The following is a 21,124-nucleotide window of genomic DNA, read 5'->3' on the forward strand; positions in this document are numbered from 1 at the left end:
AAATTTGTCATAAGGACAACCGCAGTATATATATATATATATCAATCAAATGCCCATCACGGGTATACAGGCGAGTAGGGGGCGCCATGTTTCTATCAACTGATATTTCTAATGCATTGTGACTCTCTATTTCTCTCTGTTAAAAGTGAGCAATAATATTCAGTCAATTTTACTTTTAAACCATTAGAAACATAAAGGCAGCATTAACCAAATAAAAAGATTTAAAATAAAATAAATTGTGTATTCAAAGCTGTAGCTAAAAGAACAGAAAATAATGTAGCTCTCTCGTTTTGCAAAAGCTCTGGAAATAAATTCGTTTTCATTCGTCATCCGATAGGTAAACACGTAAAGTGCACTGGAAGTGAGACATTGGAAACGAATTTGTTCAATATCATGCCCCGCATACATTCTAAAGTTTAAATCGACGTCCGCCCTGATAGCAATATTTTTATTCAATCTCGCTTTAACTTTCCAGAAAATTTAAGTTTATTTATATAGATTAGTAAATAGTATTTTATTAACTAAACAATTTAAAATACGAGCACTCTGGATTTTTCAAGGAATCTGTAGTATCATCAGAGAATAACATAATTTTGTAACACTTTCACAGACTAGATGGAGCTATAAATTAAAATTTTGGTTATTTAAATTTTTTCTTAAACAAGGTTCTCTCCTTTCGCTCCACTGAGAATTGAACTACAGAACTTTCGATTGCCGGTCGGGTGCTTTTCCATTAGGCTACGAGAGTCATCGATAGAAGAATGATTTTTCAGAAATGCTTCTGAAATGTTTCTTAACTTCTTTACAGGCAAGATGGAGCTGTGAATTGAATTTTTCTTTAATTACATTTTTTGTTACAAAAAAAGATTCTTCACTCGGTCTCTGTAGTAGGTTAATGGGAAAGGACACTACCGGCAATCGGAAGTTCTGTGGTTCGATTCCCAATGGAGCAAAAGGAGAAGGTACTTTTTCAAAAAAAATTTACTTTAGTTGTTAACATTATTTCAAAGAAAACCCGCATAAACATCCGGGTGTTTTTAAAAGTGTTCGACTGTGAATTGTTTTATGGTTTAATCAGTGTAACAACAATGAAACCGGTTTCCTTTCATTTGGCTTATATACTCGTATCCCGCGGAATAAAACTCGCTCTAAATGTAAAAGTCACGTAAATGAAAAAGCTGTGCTTTTAAAATCCGTTTTACTTCCATTGCCTTCATTCTCTCTGAGGATATTATTAATGTCTCTATTTTTCGAGTAAATGCAGCACTCTATTGTCCGGAAGGAAGAAAATGCGAGAAGAAGGGTAAAATTCAAAGACAATTCCGTCGTCTCAACTACGATTTCGTATGGCAAAGTTATCTGGCATTAGGTGTTTTGTGTCAGCTCATGAAAGGCATGCCCGCCGGTTCTTTAGTGCAGAGATACTAACCGTACAATTTACTGAATATTCCCGCTTTGCTAATTCTTTCCTTGCTGTGCTTCTGTTATTATGTGTCTAATTCGTGTATATTTAGCCTTTCATAGAGAAACTAGTTTCCTCAAAGAGGCAGATTTATGCCGCACTGCTATCCTCTCTCGTTTCTATTCATCGCAATCGTTGGAATGGGACTAACTAGTCGGATTTTACTAGCCTCTGATTTGAACTAATTCATGTAAAAATATGAGTGTGTAGGTGTGTCAGCGCATAAGAGCATATAAAGTGTATTTCGTTATATATTGATTTGGCAAAAAAATATGAGACACTTACCTACTTTAGTAACATCTCCCTAGTTTCTTTCTTTAAAACGATTTCTGGAACGTTAGGTGCTCGCGTACGAGTTGCACTAAGAAGAAAATAATGCCCCATCAATAAAATAATTTTTTTGAGCAGTTTTTTCCAAAAAAGTAGTTTGAGTTACAAAACAATTTATTTGGCTCAAGCAAAAAAGTTGTTTAAGCACTTTTTATTGAGTCTACTAAAGAATTTTGTTGAACGTACCAAATACGAAAAGGCGCATGCGCTCTCTTTCGTCTCATGCCGAGCAGCTGATCACTTTTTTAATGTGGTGGATTTTTTATCGAGAACATTATTTGTAGTTCTATCAAAGAAAATAAAATTAAAAAAAGAGCTGTATTTGTTACGAAAAAACGTCGATAGCTGACGCTGCGACCCAACAGATTTTAGATGAATGGGGCCTATGATCTCTTATTTCATCTAATCGCCGAGCATTCCTAAAATTAATTGTGATTAATTACAAGTTTTTTTCTCCAAATCAAACACATTTTATCGCATCAATTTATTTTGTCCTTTTAGTTTTTCCTGATACACAAAGTATTTTATATTTTATTTTCCAAATACGTTTTTCCCGAAACAAAATAATTGTTGCTGGAAAAAAATGGTATTGCTCCAACACAACTACTTAAAATTTACCAAAGTTTAATTCACTGACAACAAAAATTTTTTTTTATTAAAAATATTTAGTTTTCTTAGCAAAACTGTTTTACAAAATCTGCAATATTTTGGTCAATTCTAAAAAAATCATTGTGTTAAGCTAAGAAATATTTTAATTATTTTACTAAATAAGTTTGTCCAATCTACAAAAATTGTTTGTTGTGACTACCAACATTTTTTGTTAGTGCAGCCAAATGCTCCAACAAAATACTTGGTGGCTCTACCAAACGATTTTGTTGCTTCTATAATAAACAACAAATTGGTGTGGGACAACCAAAATTTTGTTCAGCCTACCAAACATTTTTCTCGGTGTAGTATCTTTCAGAAGTATTGCGGTCTAATGGTGCTTATATTGTTGCTTAAATATGAAATAAAAATCAATAACTAAATTTCAAAACCCTTGGGAGGGTCTGGTTATTTTCTTGCCAACCCATTATAGCTTGAGAAGGAAATTGGATGACAAATCTTCTCTTAATAGCTATGCACCCAAAAAACTATTTGCTTGAATCAATTAAATTTTTGTTGGTTTAACCATAGAAATGGTTATTATATTGACAAGAAAATGTTTGGTTGACCTAAATAAATTTTATAGTTGTTTTAAACAAATCTTTTGTTAGATGGAGAATTAGGTTGATTCAACGAAACAATGTAGTTCTGCCAATTAAATATGTTGTTGAATGTAAGAGTTTACTCACCCGAGTGCGCAATCTGCGCGGATCCGTGTTCTGCGAAAATCCAAATATGACATATGTTTTTTGTACAAAATATTATAAAAAGTTTATAGTTAATTTGTAAATTTGTACGCATCCGTACGTCTAAAATCTACAAAAATAACTTTATTGTCCACTGAAAAAAATCGAATTACGTATTTTGATAACATTCTTTATTTTTTTATCAAATATTAGAACTTTCAACTAGTAAAGATACATTTTGAACCAAAAATTAAATAGTTAAATTTTTAAAAAAGTGAGTTTTCAAACAAAAACATTAAGTTTCTACCACAAAGACAAATTCTGAACAAAATGCATAAATTTCCAGCTAAAAGTATTTGAAGCTCTAACTAAAAAAGGTTAATTTTCTAATAAATAAAAAGAATAAGAAAAAACTGTTTAATTTTCAACTAAAGAACCAATTTTCAACCAAATATGGAATAATGAAATTTTCAGACAATACATAGTTAAATTTTCTTTTCAGAAAACTTATTTTTTAATCAAAAAATTACTTTTTAACAAAATAAGTATAATTCTGAACCAAAAATATGAATTTTCAACGAAAAATTGAAAAGTTGATTTTCCGACCAAACAATATTTGAATATTAAATAAAGAACATTTGGATTCAAACAAAAAATATGAATTTTAAGTGAATTAATTAATTTTTAAGTTCAAAAAGTGAATTTTCAACAACGAAAAAAACAAGCTTTCAATAAAAAGTTAAATTTTAATCAAAAAAGTGAACTTGAAGATAAAGATAAATAAAATTTCAATGAAAAATAATGAATTTTCAACAAAAAATATGATTTTTCAAACAAGAAGATTACTTTTCTACCAAAAAGTCGAGTTTTAAAATAAAAAATTAATTTTGTTGGCAAACAAGAAGAATAATTTTATAAAATAAACTCAATTTCCAAACACATAGTTGAATTTTCAGCTAAACAGATTGATTGACAAAAAAATAAATAAAAAAGGAATTTAAAAAAATTGGTTAACTTCTTAACCGAAAAATTATTTTTCAACCAAAAATATTAATTGTTAAGCATCAAGATTAATTTTCAACCAAATGAGACGAATTTTCAATAGAATACATGAATTTTCATCCGAATGTTTCATTTTTAAACTACAAGAGGCGAATTTTTAACGGAAAATCAAAACTTAAATTATTAGTTGATCAACTTTTAACAAGAAAACTGATTTTTATCAAAATAGTTTTTTTTTAAACCAAGTAGATGAATCTTTAGAAGGCATCATAAAATGAAATAGTTGATATTTCTGTCATAAAATATTTTAAATTAAAAGCCGTTGAATTAAATCAAAAAGAACAAATTTTCAACAAATTTTTTAATGTTTAAAATAAAAAATCAGTTTTTAACCAAAGATATAACAAAAACAAATAAAAGACCAATTTTCGAAAAAAATTAAATTTTCAACCAAAGAGGATAAACTTTAACTGACAATATTTTAATAAAAAACAGTTGAGTTCAAAAAAAAAACTGAAGACGATTTTTCTCCAAAACAGTTTGTTTTAGAATTTGAAAAAATGTTTCTTTTTCAGTCTTCGCTATAAAAAATAGAAAATATTTGAAAAAATGTACTTTGGAACGTTCTTTCAGCAAAGAATAACGTTATATTTGTGAAATTCAGAACTATGCAAGAAAAACGGACTGTACTTATAATATTAATTTTTTTAAACTAAATGACGGATGCTTGGACTCTATTTTAAGAAAGAGCTATAAACTTTGATAAATGATTTCTATAAAAAAAGCTATTTTTCGTATATTAAATTTGAATTTTCTCAGAACTCGGACCTGAACAAATAGCGCACTCTGGTGAGTATTAAGCTTTCCCATACATCAAAATTTGTTTGATTCAACCCAAATTTTTGTGAGGGTATGTGCTTGTAATTGAAATTGCAGCTCTTTCGTAAAATAAATAATTTTTCTTCATTATTTCAGAATCAAAATAGAAAGAAAATACCAATTTTGTATATCAAAAATCACATTTGTAGTTTAGATAAGATTCGGAATGAAAATTATTCATATCTGCGTCTTCTAGTTATATAAACGGATTAGAAATCGATTTATTTTCTAAACAATTATATAAACTAGTTTTAAGATAATATTTCAAGTATATTTTAACACTAAAGTATTTTTAAGAAATTCTACAATAAATTGCCTTCATTCAAAGTCGCATGTAGATATACCAAGTGTAATGTCAGATTTCGAAATTATTAGAAGAATATTTAGAGTGAACGTAAATATCTTTAAAAAACAGTCAACAAAATCTTGCCCGCGTTCTTTTGGTAATGTATTTATGTTTTCAATTTTCATCTTATTTTATTATAAACCATCAAAAATGCGTTGCGTATTTTGTGTGTGTGTGTAAATACTTACACAGGAATCAAACTAATTCTTCTTTTATTTTTTATAGATTTTTCAAAGTGATTATTTTCTATTTCTATCCTAAAATATGAGTGTTAGCGAGTAAAAACAAAACTTTAGGGACAGACATTTGAGCATAATTATTGAGCACCTTTAGAAATAAAATATAAATCTTTATTTATTAATTGTAGGTATGCTTTATAATAGTATTATTTAAAAAATTATAATTAATTATGGAAATGGGTGAAACAACTAATACTTAAATTTCACAACTTTTTGGCAGCGACCCAGTATGTGAACAAACCATGTAAATAAAAAAGTTATGATAAACGTGTTTTTAAAAAACGTTTCAAGGCTGCAATTTTTAGAACTTTTAGAAACATAGCGAAGTTAATTAAAATTGTAAAACCTTAAAATGTATATCATATCATAGAAAAAGAAGAAGAGTATGTAACTGACCGTTTGCGAAAAATGAAGTAAAGAAATTAAAGCTTATGTGGTTCTAATGTTTTCAAGAATAGAATATTTTTTATGCATTTTTTTCTGAAAAAAGGACCTGCTCCCTCGCTTCACTGATAATCCAATCACAGAACTTGCTGTTGCCGGTCGGAGGCTTTTCCCTTAAGCTACTAGAGAGCCGAAAGAAGAATCCTTTTTCAGAAATACACGCATGATTTTGTTGCGTGTCATAAATCAAAAATTTCAAGGAATCTTTATTATCATCTGAGAATAACAGGAATTCTTAACGTATTTTTAGACTAGATAGAGATATGACTTAAAAAATTTGGTAATTAATTTTTTTCTGAAAAAAGATCATCTCCCTCGCTCCACTGGAAATCTAGTTTAAAAAGACGTTGAGAATTTCAGTTATTGTTTGATGGAAATACAAATTCCTTAAATAAAAATAGAATAAATTGATAGATAAATCAAATGTTGCATATGACTTTAGTTATATTATTTTCTAAAATATAAGACTTTACTCAATTTAAAATAATGAAGTATTTAAAGATTTTTTTAACCTAGTGCCTCCTTCTTAAATGGTAGTGCACATTATAATAGTCCATATTTTACTGTTTTTGGAAATCGTTTGATCATTTTCGCAATCCTGTTGCTAATATCATAAAATAAAATATCCTGTAAATTTCATCCAAATTCGTTAATATTTGCCCATCGCCCAGGCACTTCAAGTTACCGATAAGATAAACAGGGACGAAATTGTGCAAAAAAGTTTAATTTTTAATCCTTTTCAGTTTTTATTTTAATCAATCGTCCGCATATGATGATAATCTCTATATAATTTCAAGATATCCAAGTTGTCAAAAAACTTAAATTTTTCGAAATATATAAAATGGTGGACCAAACTATCAGGGTCTAAAATCGAATATTTTGGATTCGCCATTTCGAAAATTTAAAAAATTGAGAGTTTTTGAAGCTCAGAACATTTTATGTATCACATAGTGATTGTCGTTAGTTGTGGGCAGTTTATTTGAATAAAAAGGGAAAAAGTTACATAATTTGAACGTTTTTGCTCAATTTCCCACACTTTGATCTTAGGGGAACTTCAAAGTTCAAATGTCTGGAGAGATTGGTATTTACGAATATAGATAAAATCTATTAGCCGATTTAAAAAAATTTTAGAGGACATTTTTTTGGGGGTATTTTTACTAGACTCAAGAGCAGGAGTAAACCATTTCCAGATAAGTAAAGCGTGACTAGGATGTTAATATATGGAAACTTTAAAAAATTGAAACGTAATTAATTACTTGAATGGCAGCGTTTGCTGTTACAATTCATTCGGGAAATTCATATTATTGCATTACTTTCTATCCAATTTTGATTCAATGCTATGTTAATAAAAGTCGAAAAGTATCTTCGTTAACCATTTAAGGTTTAATTGTAAGAAGATGTCCAAAAACCTTCTGCTTAATTAAAGTAAAAGAACTTTTCTAGTTTCTTCGTTGGCTTCGGGAATCTTTAAAAACCAACAAAGGAAATAAACTGAAGACTAAAGATCCCGTTCGTCAGTCCTTGTTTCTTTTAACTTTGTGGAAAGGAAACAGAAGGCAAGATTGAAGTTCGATGCTCGTAAGAGTTTGTAGAAACTCGGCTGGGTCTTTGCTTCGTTTCGTTCACGCAACCGAAAGTGAGGATAGGAACCCAAAAAAGAAAAAGAGCGATAGCATATGTCTCTATAAAAGGAAAAAAGAAACAGATGAGATGAAAAGAGGTGGTAAGGGTGAATAGGTTTCGAGGGGTGGTTGAATAGGTAGAATAAGAATAATTCTTTTTGTTCATTCTACTGCCACCCGTATCCTCCGAGGTATCAGAACGCTGTTTCGTTTTCTCGACAGCGAAGAAGCTAACCACGAGTCACGTCGAGAATGGGATGCAATGACCTGACTCGTAAAATCAGGCCTCATTCCTATCCTCTATAGAACACTTGACTTTATACGGTATTGACTAAATCTCTCAATCTGATTCTTTATTTGTTCGCATCTTTATCCTCTTTAATGTGAAGAATTCCTAAAAATAAAATCAAGAATCCAATGACCAAATTTGGGAAACCACCACAAAATGTTTCTATTGCAATTTGAAATAAGATAACGAATTTCCCAAAAAAAGAAAAGAAAGAACACCTTTTTTTGGAGAAAAATAAAAAAGTGTAATGAAAAATGAGAAGGCAACCAATCAAATACCCTTCCTTTTCTTTTTTGTTTCTTTCTTCTTTTTATGATTATTAAATCGCAATAAAAGAAATTTGTAAAAAATTATCACCAACGTTTCAGTTCTCATACAGCACCCTATTCAAGGCAAGAAAAATTCACGAAGGCAGGAACAGTAACGACACCACGTTGCTCCCTCTCTTTCTCTCTCTGTTTTTTTTTATTTGGTTGGTTGCCTTCTCATTTTTCTTATCGCTTTTTAATTTTCGTCCAAAATAAAGAAGAATTTTCATCTTTTCCTTTTTAGGAAATTTCTCATCTTATTTCAAATTGCAATAGAAACTTTTTATTGTTTTTTTATAAGTTTGGTCGTTGGATTCTTACTTTTAGCAATTTTGCACATTAACTTGATCATTGGACGTTAAAGAGGATTTTAAATTTGGTTTTAATCTCCTTTAAAATTCTTAAATTTTAATCTTTATCTTCGTAACCAAATTTCTCTTTTTTGAAACATGTATGGGTATTTATTGATAAATGTTAATTTTCAATCATTTAAATAGTTTTTTATAAAGAGATACTAATTATATTCGCCACTACGGCATTCATGTAGGAAAATTCAGATTTGTTTTTCTTAATATTTGCAATATACTGAATAAAATAATTAACTTTAAGATTGTTCAGAATTATTTTTGAACCAGCAGAATACGCACGCACGCGAAGCGCGCTTTAGCCTCTCTGAATTTCTATTTTTTTAACATTGAATATAAAAACAGTTTAAAAATACGTTATTTAAAGTATTTTTAAATATTATATTTGGGAATTATTTAAACATTACATAATAATTTAGAATTGAAAGCGTTTGAAACTCAAGCTAATATGTTATCAACGATTTTGAATTGCAAACGTCCCAGATTAACAGTTTTAAATTAGGTTAAATTATGAAAAAGGACAATATTTCTAATGTAATAAAAAGGAATTTAACCTGTAATTAATTTGAAAACAGAGTTTAAAATTGAATTCATAACGTTAATTTATTAATAATATTATTTTGAATTAAAGAACATCGAAATTAAATGATTTCAAATATAAATGTCAAAAACAGAACAATTTAAATACGTGAAACATTAAATACTTTTAGCTTCGAATTTTAAAAACGTTATAATTTAAAATTTATAGTAATTAAAATCGTATTGTTTCTAATTAAAAGCATTAAAAATTAAATAAATAATTTAAAATGGCTTAAAATGGACATTTTTACAATTATGAACCTTTGAAATTGATGTATTAAAAACGTTTAAAATGAAAAGTAATTTTAAATACATAAAACATTAGAAATGAAAAAATTTGTATTATGGAACTTTGATAATGAGACTAGTCCGAACTTTATTTAAAACTGAAAAATGTTTATAGTCGCCAAGTATTTTTTTATTCACATTTTTCAAATAAACCATTTGAAATTTAATTTGTTCTGTAAATTTAAATCATTAGAAAAGTAATCATTTTGAAACTGCTAATTATACTTTTCAAAATTTAACCATTCAAGTTTCAATTGAAAAATTAAAACTTATAACAACGAAAATTTACAAATCAAAGTAAGCCACTTTTTTTATCGGTTGTGATTTTTCTTCGGGAATGCGTGATAAGTTAGAGTTTTATATAAATAAAATGGCCGTAAATCATTTTTACAAATTTTTCATTTTTTGAGTCATTATTGTTATTTAACTTTTTTAGCGTTGTTCTCGTAATTAATTTTGTTCTCCCGATCGGTACAAACAATCGCCATAATTTTTGGCATATTTCGTTATATATGTTCATTCTATAAAATAAAAATCATTTACCATTGTTGAATAAGTATTGATGAAATTAGCAATAATTTTTATAAAGAAATAAAATTCGTTCTAACTTCCCAATTGACTTTAATTCTTTAGTTAACTAATTACGATAGCTAGTTTAATTACGAATATTTTGGTTAAAAAAATGAGGGAACTCGCATATCATCAAAAGTTGTGCGTGTTTTTGTGTTGACGTTCCGCGCTCAATGCCGCGCGATGTACGATATTCACGACGTCGAAGTTTGCCACACATATGGATTTCAAAGTTGTGTAATTAATTTAAAAAAACTAAGATTCTTTTAAAAAAGTAAAAACACCTCTGGATTTGTCTTGGAAATATCTCGGTGTGCATTTTGGTGTTGTTGTTTAAACAATTTATTAAACAATTAGGCTATTTGTTATTTTTCTGCAAGTGTTATAAACAAAGTATTATCGGATCGAAAAACCAATATTTTAAACAACAACAAAATTTAATTTTTAGTGCTTTATTTTAAAACTACACATTTTGGAAGCTTGGATTTGAGAAATTATGTTCTTTATTTTTCCTTGTTTTTAATTTATTCTGGAGCCATTTAACTTAAAACTGATAAATTAAAATTCCGTTAAATTAAAATGTGTGCAACTTTCAAGACCTTAAATTTGACAATAGACTGATTTTGATTAATTAAAAAAATCAGTCAATTGTGTACTTTCATTTTTGGAAAATTCGATAATGCAATTGCATTGAAATTTTCAACATTTAAATTCAAAACTACAAAATTGCCAAATTTCAAATCGAAAACCTTGAAAAATTTAGAAACAGACTTAATATTTTTTAATTTAAGGGCTTGAAGGAAAAGAATTTTGGTTTCAAGGCCTCAAAAAATAAACTGTTTTTGAATTGCACATTAAAATTATAATTTTGAATTAAAATTGTAGAAATGAAAGAGAATGATAAACAATCTAATTTATTTTGATACTAAGTAAAGTAAAAATGTTTTTTAAATAAAAAAATTTATCTTCTAAACACAAGCGTATAACTGTTAGTTCGAATAAAATGACGATTTGGCCACTACAGAAGCATCAGTATTTTTTTTCTCAATAAAAAATATATTTCTTTTAGGGAAACTTTGCTGATCTTTGCACAATTTTTCTTGAGTTAAAAAAACTTCGGGTTTTTTTTAATTAACAAAAGTTTTTCTCTATAGAAACGATTTGGTTTCTATATACGGAAACCAAATCGTTCTCTTTTTCAAGTCATAAATTTGGGAATAAAGCTTAAATTGCTTATTTTAATTGAAAGTAGAAGAATTGACTAATCTTACCAGGATTTTCTACTCTAAAATTGTTCTTTTTTAATTTCGTGGTATGAAACTCTTAGAAAAATTATTTTTATTCATATTTTCATAATTACGTAATATAATTTGGTAGTAAACCTCTTGCTTTATTTTCTGGAAAGTTGAGTCTGCTGCACATTTAAGGGAATCCTTTCTAAACATTGGTATGAAAACGACAGAATCTCGCAAGTATCCTAGCCTAGATTTACTATGGTTTCATCGCTGCTTTCTTGAATCTAGGTTTATGGTTATAGCCATACCATCGTTAGTAGTTAAAATAATTCACTTACGAGGAACATGTTAGTGTACTACCAGTTCACAGTTATTTGAAAATTCGAACGTTCAAAAAATGAACTGATATATACTAAAATGAACATTTTCGTTGTCATTCTCTTCGCAGCTTTCAAATCCTCTTTTTCCTCATAATGAGAAGACATTCAAACTTCATAATTTAAAACCAGCTCTTAAAATTTTTGGTTATTATCTTAATAAAAGTGGAATCGAATAAAAAAAAAATAATGATGGGTTTTAGATTCAAAATAATTTTATTTTATATCCTATCTAATGATTGTGGTGTGGTGATATAACTCTTAAAATTCGCAATAATTGATGTTGAAAATTAATTACCTTTTAATTACTTTAAGTTGTTTTATATCATAAATTTGAAATTATGAAAATTATATCTATAAATAATCCATTTTAAGAATACCCTAGGTATGCAGACAAGTCAAAATGACTGAATCTTTAACGTGATTTACTAAATTTACAAAAAAGGCCCATTGATTATTGCAATAATTTAAGAGGAGAAGTCCAAGCTTAAGTAATTTATAAATAGTTGAGGCCATGATGGTTTACTTAAATGCAGTTATTTGTATAGTTGTGTTTCTTCTTCCGCTAACAATCTTTTATGGAGTAGGATGAGCTTTTGCAACTTAAAATTTAATGAAAATTACAATTTTTGCATTAAGCGGAAGAAAACACAAATATACAAATAATTACATTTAAATAAGGAACTATAATATCAACGGTTTTTTGATTATCCAGGATTGGGTGTTTTCTATTAAAATTTATTTCAATAATAAAAATTGTGTTTGATTTTATTTTATTACACGAGCGAAGAAAAGTGACATCCGCCGAAAAAAGTATTTAAAAATTTTTAAAATTAGATTTCAAATAATACAAATTTGTCAAGAATTAACAATTTTCGGTTTGGCTTGCGTTACAGGAATTGCAATTTTTAAAGAAAAATCATCAGATTTTTCATTGGTAAAAATTAAAAAATTAAACAATAACAAAGCAATGCAAGTAAAAAAATAAGTAACGGAAATTATTATAGTTCGAACAAGATTTCCAACTTTTAAACAGTGTTAATGTTCATAAGGAAATTTTAAATTCTTTTTCAACTTCCAACATTAAAATGCAACGAGTAAAATAAATAAATAAATTATACAAAATAAGAATAAAGTGAAAAAAGAAGGCAAACTTTATTCTTATTTTTCGCTTTCGTTATTATTTTAATTTTTGTTCTTAAATTACACATTGGATCGTTGGATTATTTTTTTTTTAAATAATTTTTTATAATTTATCAGTTAAAAATGATAGGATGTCGGAAAAGATTAAAAGTTCTGAACAGTTTCCTGATTTCTTATGTCAGTATTTTGCGAAGGAAATTATTTTAATTTTCAATGCAACAATGATTAGATTTCAAATATCATTTACAATTTTGCAACAACTTCACAATATAATAGTGTGCTTCACCTTAAATTGGTATTTTTTAACCAAAATGATTACATTTAAATCCCATGATTCGTTTTGTATAAAGTGGAAATATTAACTAGCTTCAAAAATTTCGGATTGTGATAGTTTTTATGTCGAAAATTGAAATTTTCAATAAAAAATCATTATATTTCAGAGAGGATTACTAATTTTTGAACAAATTTAGGTCCCGCTATTGTTTTACATAAAAACCCAGGTATGTTCAAACCAAAATTATTATAATTTAAATAATATTTAGAATCTTTTCTGAGTTTCGAATTATATTAGTGTTTTTCGTCGGTCAAATTAGTAATGCTTAATTTAAAAAAATGCTTTTCCAAATATGTCAAAGAAGATTCACAATTCATTAAAAATTTTAGATTTCTTTGTTGTTAAACACCAAAAATCGTTATTTTGATTCAAAACCATTATATTTTAAAGAAGAGAAAATACTTGGGTAAAATTGTAGATTAAACTTTTGGTTTCGACCGAAATTATCGATATAGATTTCTAAGAAGATTTACAATCTGAAGCAATTTAAGCTCAGGTTAACGTGTTTGATTGAAAATCGGTTATTTCAAACCAAAAATCATTCGATTTGAAAATATATTAAGGATTTGGAACTCTTTTTTTATTGTTCAGAATTGTTTCGTCGAAAATTGACTTATTTTTTAATTTTGATCAAGCAAGATCATGAGATTTTTTAGATTATCATTATTCTTTAGATTATGATGCAGTGTCATTAAATTCACAATTTTTGGTTTCCTTGTCGTTTTATATCAGGAATCAGTACTATTAATAAAAAATAACTTGATTTCTAAGAATTTGAACAATAATAGGGTATTTTAGCGTTTTTTCATTGGAAAATGGTCATTTTAAACAAAAATCATTTAATGCAACGTTTCGCATGCATAGCGCGTTTGTTTTCTAGTCAAATAAAAAGGTACTAATTTTGAGCATGTGTAAGGCTGGTATTTATTTTCTGACAAATTAGGTATTGAAAAACACTTCAACCCTAACTTCTTAATAGAATTTCCCTTTTGTTTAACGATATCGAATTCGAGTGTGTAGAGTTAAGGGTTGGATAATATGAACTCTGATAATAGAGGCAGTTGAAGGGGATGAAGTTAAAACGCCAGAGGCGAGAATAGAAGGCGCAGTTAAACCTCACACCAAAACGATGAGGTTCTATTTCTCCTCTTATATGCCTGTCGTTTCACTTCAAATTTTTGCATTTTCTGAACAGGAATATTGTAATATAGAACACAAGTATTTCCAATTGTCAATATTAAAAGGAGGACTAAACATACACTGAAAAAATGCACTACCGGTGTATTTTGGCTTCAATATAAACTGAATGAATAGAAACCAATACATCTAACAAGTTTTAGCTGAAAGTAAATTTCTTTCAGTTAAGAAGTCTAAAATTACATTTTTGTTTGGAATTCATCTCTTTTATTGCTGAAAATTCTAATATTTAGTTGAAAAGGTAATTATTTTGTGGAAAATGCAACTATTTTGTTTGAAACTCATATTTTTTCTCAAAAACTCACCTACTTGCTGGTTGAAAGTTGAACTACTTGGTTAAATATTTATTTTTTAGTTAAATATATATCTCTCTGGTGGACATCGTTAACAGTTGAACTATTTTGTGGAAAATTCGTTTCATTTTTGGTTGAAAATTAATTTTTTCCTTGAGAACTTAGCTATTTCATTTTTAATTGCAAATTCCTCTTTTTGGTTGAAAATTGAACTATTTTACTGAAAATGATTTCTTTTTTTTGGTTGTGAATTAATTTCCTCGCCTTGAAATGTGACCGTTTTTGTTGACAATTGCCAATTTCAATTGAAAATTAATCCTTTCTGGTAGAAAATGCATGTAATTTGTTGAAAATTTGTATTTTTTCCATTAATAGTTCATCTATTTTGGTTGAAGAGTCAGTTTTGTTAAAAGTCATTCTTTTTTAATTAAAATTTGTCTTATTTTCCTAAAAATTCCACTGTATTGTTAGACTTTTTTTAAGATTTCACTAGCTTGTTGAAAACGTGTCTTTTTTGTTTCAAAATAATCTTGTTTTTTGAAAACTAATCCTTTCTGGTTGACAAATTTTGGTTGAGGATTAAACTATTTGTTAAAAAGTCATCTGTTTTAGTCGAATTTGAGGTTTTTTATTTAAAATTAAAACCTTTTTTCTTAAAATGCCAAATAATTGAATTTGCTTATAAAACCTGTTTCTTAAAATGAAAAATCTTGTTCGATGGTAGTCTATTAAGCGAAAATGTTATTCTGCACATGAAAATAAAAGATTATGTACATGAAAAAAAAACCCAAATAAGCGAATTTGATAAGTGTTGTTTATGACAATGAAAAATGTTATTTTACTCAATTTTACACCATGTATTTTTTATAAATTTAATTTTTTAGATTAAAAAAAATTGATTTCGCAGAAAAGATAAATTTTCTATTGGGAGAAATGCCAAATAAGTGAATTTGTTTATGAAAATTGTTTTAGCTCATAACTATTATTTTTATTCAGAATGGATCTTAGTAGATGTCCCGCACATACCAAATTATATTTTTTTAGTTAAATAAGAAATTTTACAAATTTCTTTTAAAAAATGCGCATTATTCCATTGAAATACGATCCTTTATGACTATTAAAAGAAAGCTCCTGTCTGTTGAGAATTTTCGAGTAAGGCGACTTTTGTCCCAAGAAACTAGTTTTTTCTCCAGTGTTCGTCGAACCACGACGCTGTAAGGCTCGTTTAACGCATAATCTAAGAGATTTTAAAACCTTTTGAAAATAAATATTTTTATCCGCACCTATTCTGAACATGGCTAATTTTTGTATATTTAACCCTCTTAGTTGTTCGATAATACTACGGTCGTGTAATTTTAAGTTTCTTCTTCAATTTATTATTTCTGGAATTATTAAATTTTTATGGATCAATGCACTGAATTAAATTTTTTATATTTGAAAGTAATAACATGCGAATTCTGTAAATGCTGTTTAATTCCCTAAATCTTCAGTTAAAACTTTAAGGTAATCAACTCTCTTGTTCCTAAGCGTTATGCAGAAGTTTCCTATAAGTTCACGAAGCGAGGAGTTGATACTCATGAACATTATATATCTTGCTGAAACCTGAAGCATAATAGTAAACCTATCTCAAAGCTAGAGAAAAGTCTTCTAGAACTACCAATCATCTCAGATTAATTAAGGAAAGCTCATCCTGTTGAAGAGAAAGGTTTTAAAGTTAAAAATTTATATTTTTTTAGATTTTGTCCGAGTGGAAATCGGCTACTTGATGAAGAACTGTGAAACCTGCTGTAAATATTTAGGAATTTTGATAATTTATAGACTGAGAATTATAGTTTGAGTAAATATTGAAGTGCAATTTCCATAGTTATGAAATACTAGGTTATAAAACTGGTAATTTTATTTTCTGAAACTAATTTTATTAAGTTAATGTATAGAATTCCTGAAAACAAAACCAAGAATCCAAAGACAAAATTTGGACGACCAACATAAAATGCTCCTATTGTAATTTAAAGAAGATCTTCTTTCCTCAAAAAGAAAAAAAAATTGTTGTCAAAAATAAAATAGAGGAAAGAGTATGAGAAGCCAGCCAACCAAATTCCCTTCATTCTCTTATTTTTTTAAATTTCTTTCGCCTTTTTTATTTTGATTATTATCAATGCGCAATAAAATTAGCATTTCAAAATATTATTTCCTTCTCAGTAATTCTATACATTTATACATTTTCTATGCAAATAGGATTTTAAATTTGATTCCATTCTAATTTAAATTTCTTAAATTAAATTTTTATAAAGGTTCCACGTTTATTTAATTACTGTTACAAATATCAATTTAGTAGCATACCTTTCTGTACTTTTATAAAAATGGTTTTATTCAAATATGGAACATCACATTTGTTCTAAAATCACTTTCATAATCCCCGTTCTTTTCGTGAAAGTTTTTAATTTATACGAAATCCCTGATAATTCGAGAGTGTATAATTCAGACTCAACTCAGGCGAATTAACAAATTGTAAAAACAACAGCCAGCCGTTAGGCTCTGTTACATCCTTTATCATTCCTGACGGTGTGAAATTCGGATGTGAAAGCGGAAAACAAATTAAAATCAGTTCACATAGCAGCTACGTTAATCGCAGCTTTTCTCGTGCAAAGGCTTTATCAGAATATGTGTTTAGTCAGACGGTATGACTGTCAGTTATGCTGGTGCTGTTGCTTACATTACCTTGCCTTCACCCTGTGCAACAATTGTTCACTCTGGCTATCGCCCGACCCACCTCCCTACAGAGCTTTCAATAACATCTCGTTATACGACACCCACACACATAGGTTAAGTGTAACTTTATAATGCCTGTGGGTGCCCTAGAAATCTTCTGGATTCCCCAGTGATATCCTTTGGATATTTTTAACAATATGAGGTATTTTATGTAACGGCATGCATAATATAGTACGCTTTTCGGATTTTTCGCAGAATATTTTATATTTTATCTTCTATAGTTCAGAAATGAGACTGATGTAGTCGATTTTTTTATTTTTGAAATTATTATTAAAAGAGTTATTATCCAGATATTCAGGGTTAGCATATATAATGTTAAGCTATAGGACATACACCTATAGAAGCTAAATTTTAGTTTCGGTGGATATTTAAAGATAGATGCAAGTATGAGAAAAATATTATTCATAATTTATTAACAAGTTTACATGACACGAAACATTGACTACAAGCTTAATCAAGTGAACGACAGACGCGTCGAAAGTATTTTTCACTATAAACTTCATCAAATGCCGATAGAGGTAATGCGTTTTCCTGCACTCGAATAACGACTGTAATATCTTGGATATTTAATTCAGATATCACAGAAGTTTCAGTTTAACATACAAATATTTTTACGTCTAACACGTTGGAAGGATAGAAGATGTAATTAGTTATTATTTACTTTTCGTGGTACTAATTTATACTCTACACATCTATGTTTAAACATCTATTTTTCTCTGTGTTATGTTTTTTGTTTAAGATTATATGAAGGGTCCCGGAGCATGATAGAGTTAGTGCAAAAACTCAAATTTCACGAGACACTAAAAAGTGTGTAACTTTAATGCATTTTTTTAAACAAGCAGGTACTTTACAGCTACTACTCTGCTCTATCGAACTATGGAAGTAAGATCCTGTAAGAAGCACCTACCTCCGAGAAAAGCTCTTTCCCAAGATATGAAGCATCCCAAAAAACTCCGATTTTGACTCAGAAGGATTTGCATATAGTTTTTATTTTTTAACTTGAAAGAAATAAGGAAGATTCCACTGAAAGAATATCCTAAAAGAATCAGCTACCTCCAAGCAAACCCCTTGTGCGCAAAAATAACAATTTTTGAAACGTAAAGTGTTTCAATACTTTTTAATTTAGAGTTATAAAAAAAATTACTTTTACTTAGCTCAATTAAATAGTAAAAATAATACGAGGAAAAATTTAATTACTCCATCAAAAGTTTGCTAAACATAATTTAGGACCCACTTCTTCATCGAACTGGTCCAAAATCTTTTACTGATACAACATAATTTGGGTCAAAATACTCCAGCACCCTTCATATGTTTAATCTTGCCCATATCCATATTGATCGCTGGAGGATTGTATTGACTCTTAATAATTAATTTGTTTGGGAATGCTAAATTTCGTTTTTGATATGGTATGTTGAAAATTACATCCTTTTCTAAAGGAATCAATGTGCAATTAACATTGCTATTCTGTGCTGAATATCGCAGTTTTAAAAATTAATCAAAACTTTTTTTATATTAAATTGTACTGAATTTTCTATTATCATTAAAAACTTAGTATGTTACTTTTTAAATTTGAGAATAAGGAGATTAACAATTACTGTCCGTTTTGCAACTAGTCTATTTCATTGCTAATAACTTATGTATTGGCAGATGAACAGTTTATCCAAATAAAAATTTTTTGAATATTTTAAATAATATTTTTAGCACATTAATTAATTATTTTACATGCAAAAACTACATATTTTTATGTATTCTTTCTTTTTAACCTCGCCTCTAAAATATGTTTCTAAGATTATAACTTTATCTATTATTAAAGATAAGAAAAAAGCTTCATTTTCTTATTCTACAAGTAACTCTACAAAAAATACGTGTAGATGTAACGTCATAAATTTGAAAAAAATTTAGTCCGGAACACGTTATCGGATGAAATTTACTTATATTTAATTGAATTTATTTTGAAACGGAGTAAACAAAAATTGACACATGATATTATCAAAGAAAATACGCCTAATGATACCATACAATTAAAAAAATGATTTTTTCAAATACAGGTGTCCAATGTTCCAGCGACACAATATTCTCAACTTTTTTAGTTTTACCGTACAATTTAATAAATTAATGAAGTACCATGAAATTTTACTCGCAGCTGAAAAAACTTAGGCGTACAAAATTTTGTAATTAAAAAACACCTTACAAATATATTTTGCAGAGCAAAAGTCTCCACCCATAAACATAGAAAGTATTGAAGTATTTTCATGTAGAATTTAATTGTTTACAGTCAATTTTCGCACACAAAATTTCACTTTCAATTTGTTTCAAACATTGCAACGTTATAATTATTTTAGAATAAAAGTATAGAAATTTCTTCAAAATAATAACTAAATAATTGTTTTTTTAAAGCTTGATTTCAAGTTGAAGTAACTATGAATATTTATATATTTTTACAGATGTACATTTTCTTATCGGACAATAGGAAAATTAACTTAACAACCGAATTTTGAATTGTATTGTGCCAAATTTGAAGTTAAAATCCGAACATTTTTAAAAATAAGAATTGATTTCTGGAATTTCCGATTGTACTGGATTTTCAACCAGAAGCGTTTTTATACAACAAGTTTCTGAATTTTTGCTGCATCAATCTTGAAAATTATTATTTATATATGCTGTAGAAAATTATTATTCATGTTACATAAGTTTTTCAATTCAAGTTAACGTTCCTATACTCAATTTTTATTCATTCATTTCTCTTTAAAGGGGCAGAAATACCTTTCTTAGAAAAATTTATTTTATGTAAAAATTATTTGCCTACTACGATAGTCATTTAGCAATTTCTATTCTTCCTGAAAAAGAATATCTCATTTTGTTTACTGGAAATTGTCTACAATACTGTTAGCGGAATTTCATTAAACATAATTTGTTTCATGTTTATAAATTATATACTGGGTACAAAATTGCTGCTTCTTCCAAAATACATTAAAAATAATTTTGTTTATATTTTTTCTGCTTCTATAAACCATTCTTTAGTTTGATATCATTTTACAGAAACGAACAAAGCAGAGAAAATATCGGTACATTGATACAACAAGCATATCCCAAATCAAAAAGAAAGTATTTTACTGTATCAACAATTTCAAAACCTTAAACTTTGTCACGAAAAAAAAAGAATTTACCCTGAATCTATAACAAGTAAAATCTTGGTTAGATTTCTTAAGAAGCCTTTATAAACAGAATGTAATTTCATTCTCCTTGTAAAGGAAACACGACTCTCAGGTAATTCTTACTCTAGTATTCTACCCGATTCATCTTTCTAACGACCCTCTCGGTGAAGCCCCGTCGTATTCGTTCGTTATCCACACGCCCGAGAATGTAGTTAGAGACGGCGTAAGAATTTCCTGTTGTTTATATGGTGCAGCTCACGAATTCGCTAATTAGTGTCGCAATAGTAAAACAACTCGCAAGTTTCAAACCAGCATCTTTATGTTCTAAAAAGCTCGTCAAGTATCAACTTATACACATTCGCAAAATTTGAGTTCCAAGTCAGATGTTCTCAAGCGCGGATCCTGGGAAGTGACCTTGGAGAGAGGAATGGGGGCATAATATAGCGAAATATTATATATTATTATTTATTATTATTATTAAACCATTAAGCCATTTCCCTTTCGGGGTAGGCGTGACTCACTCGGTAGGGGAAAGGAGTAGTGTGTGGAAGGGATAGAGATTTTTCA

At 28.2% G+C, this 21,124-nt stretch overlaps 1 protein-coding gene across 1 annotated transcript in view; it reads left to right on the forward strand.

The window, feature by feature from the left end:
• The window catches only part of LOC117170239 (collagen alpha-1(XVIII) chain-like), a 611,475-nt gene that overhangs the window by 124,783 nt on the left and 465,568 nt on the right, over window positions 1-21,124 (forward strand). The gene's annotated exons all lie outside the window — the stretch shown is intronic.

Source organism: Belonocnema kinseyi, chromosome 3, assembly GCF_010883055.1.
Source record: "Belonocnema kinseyi isolate 2016_QV_RU_SX_M_011 chromosome 3, B_treatae_v1, whole genome shotgun sequence".
Taxonomy (NCBI): domain Eukaryota; kingdom Metazoa; phylum Arthropoda; class Insecta; order Hymenoptera; family Cynipidae; genus Belonocnema; species Belonocnema kinseyi.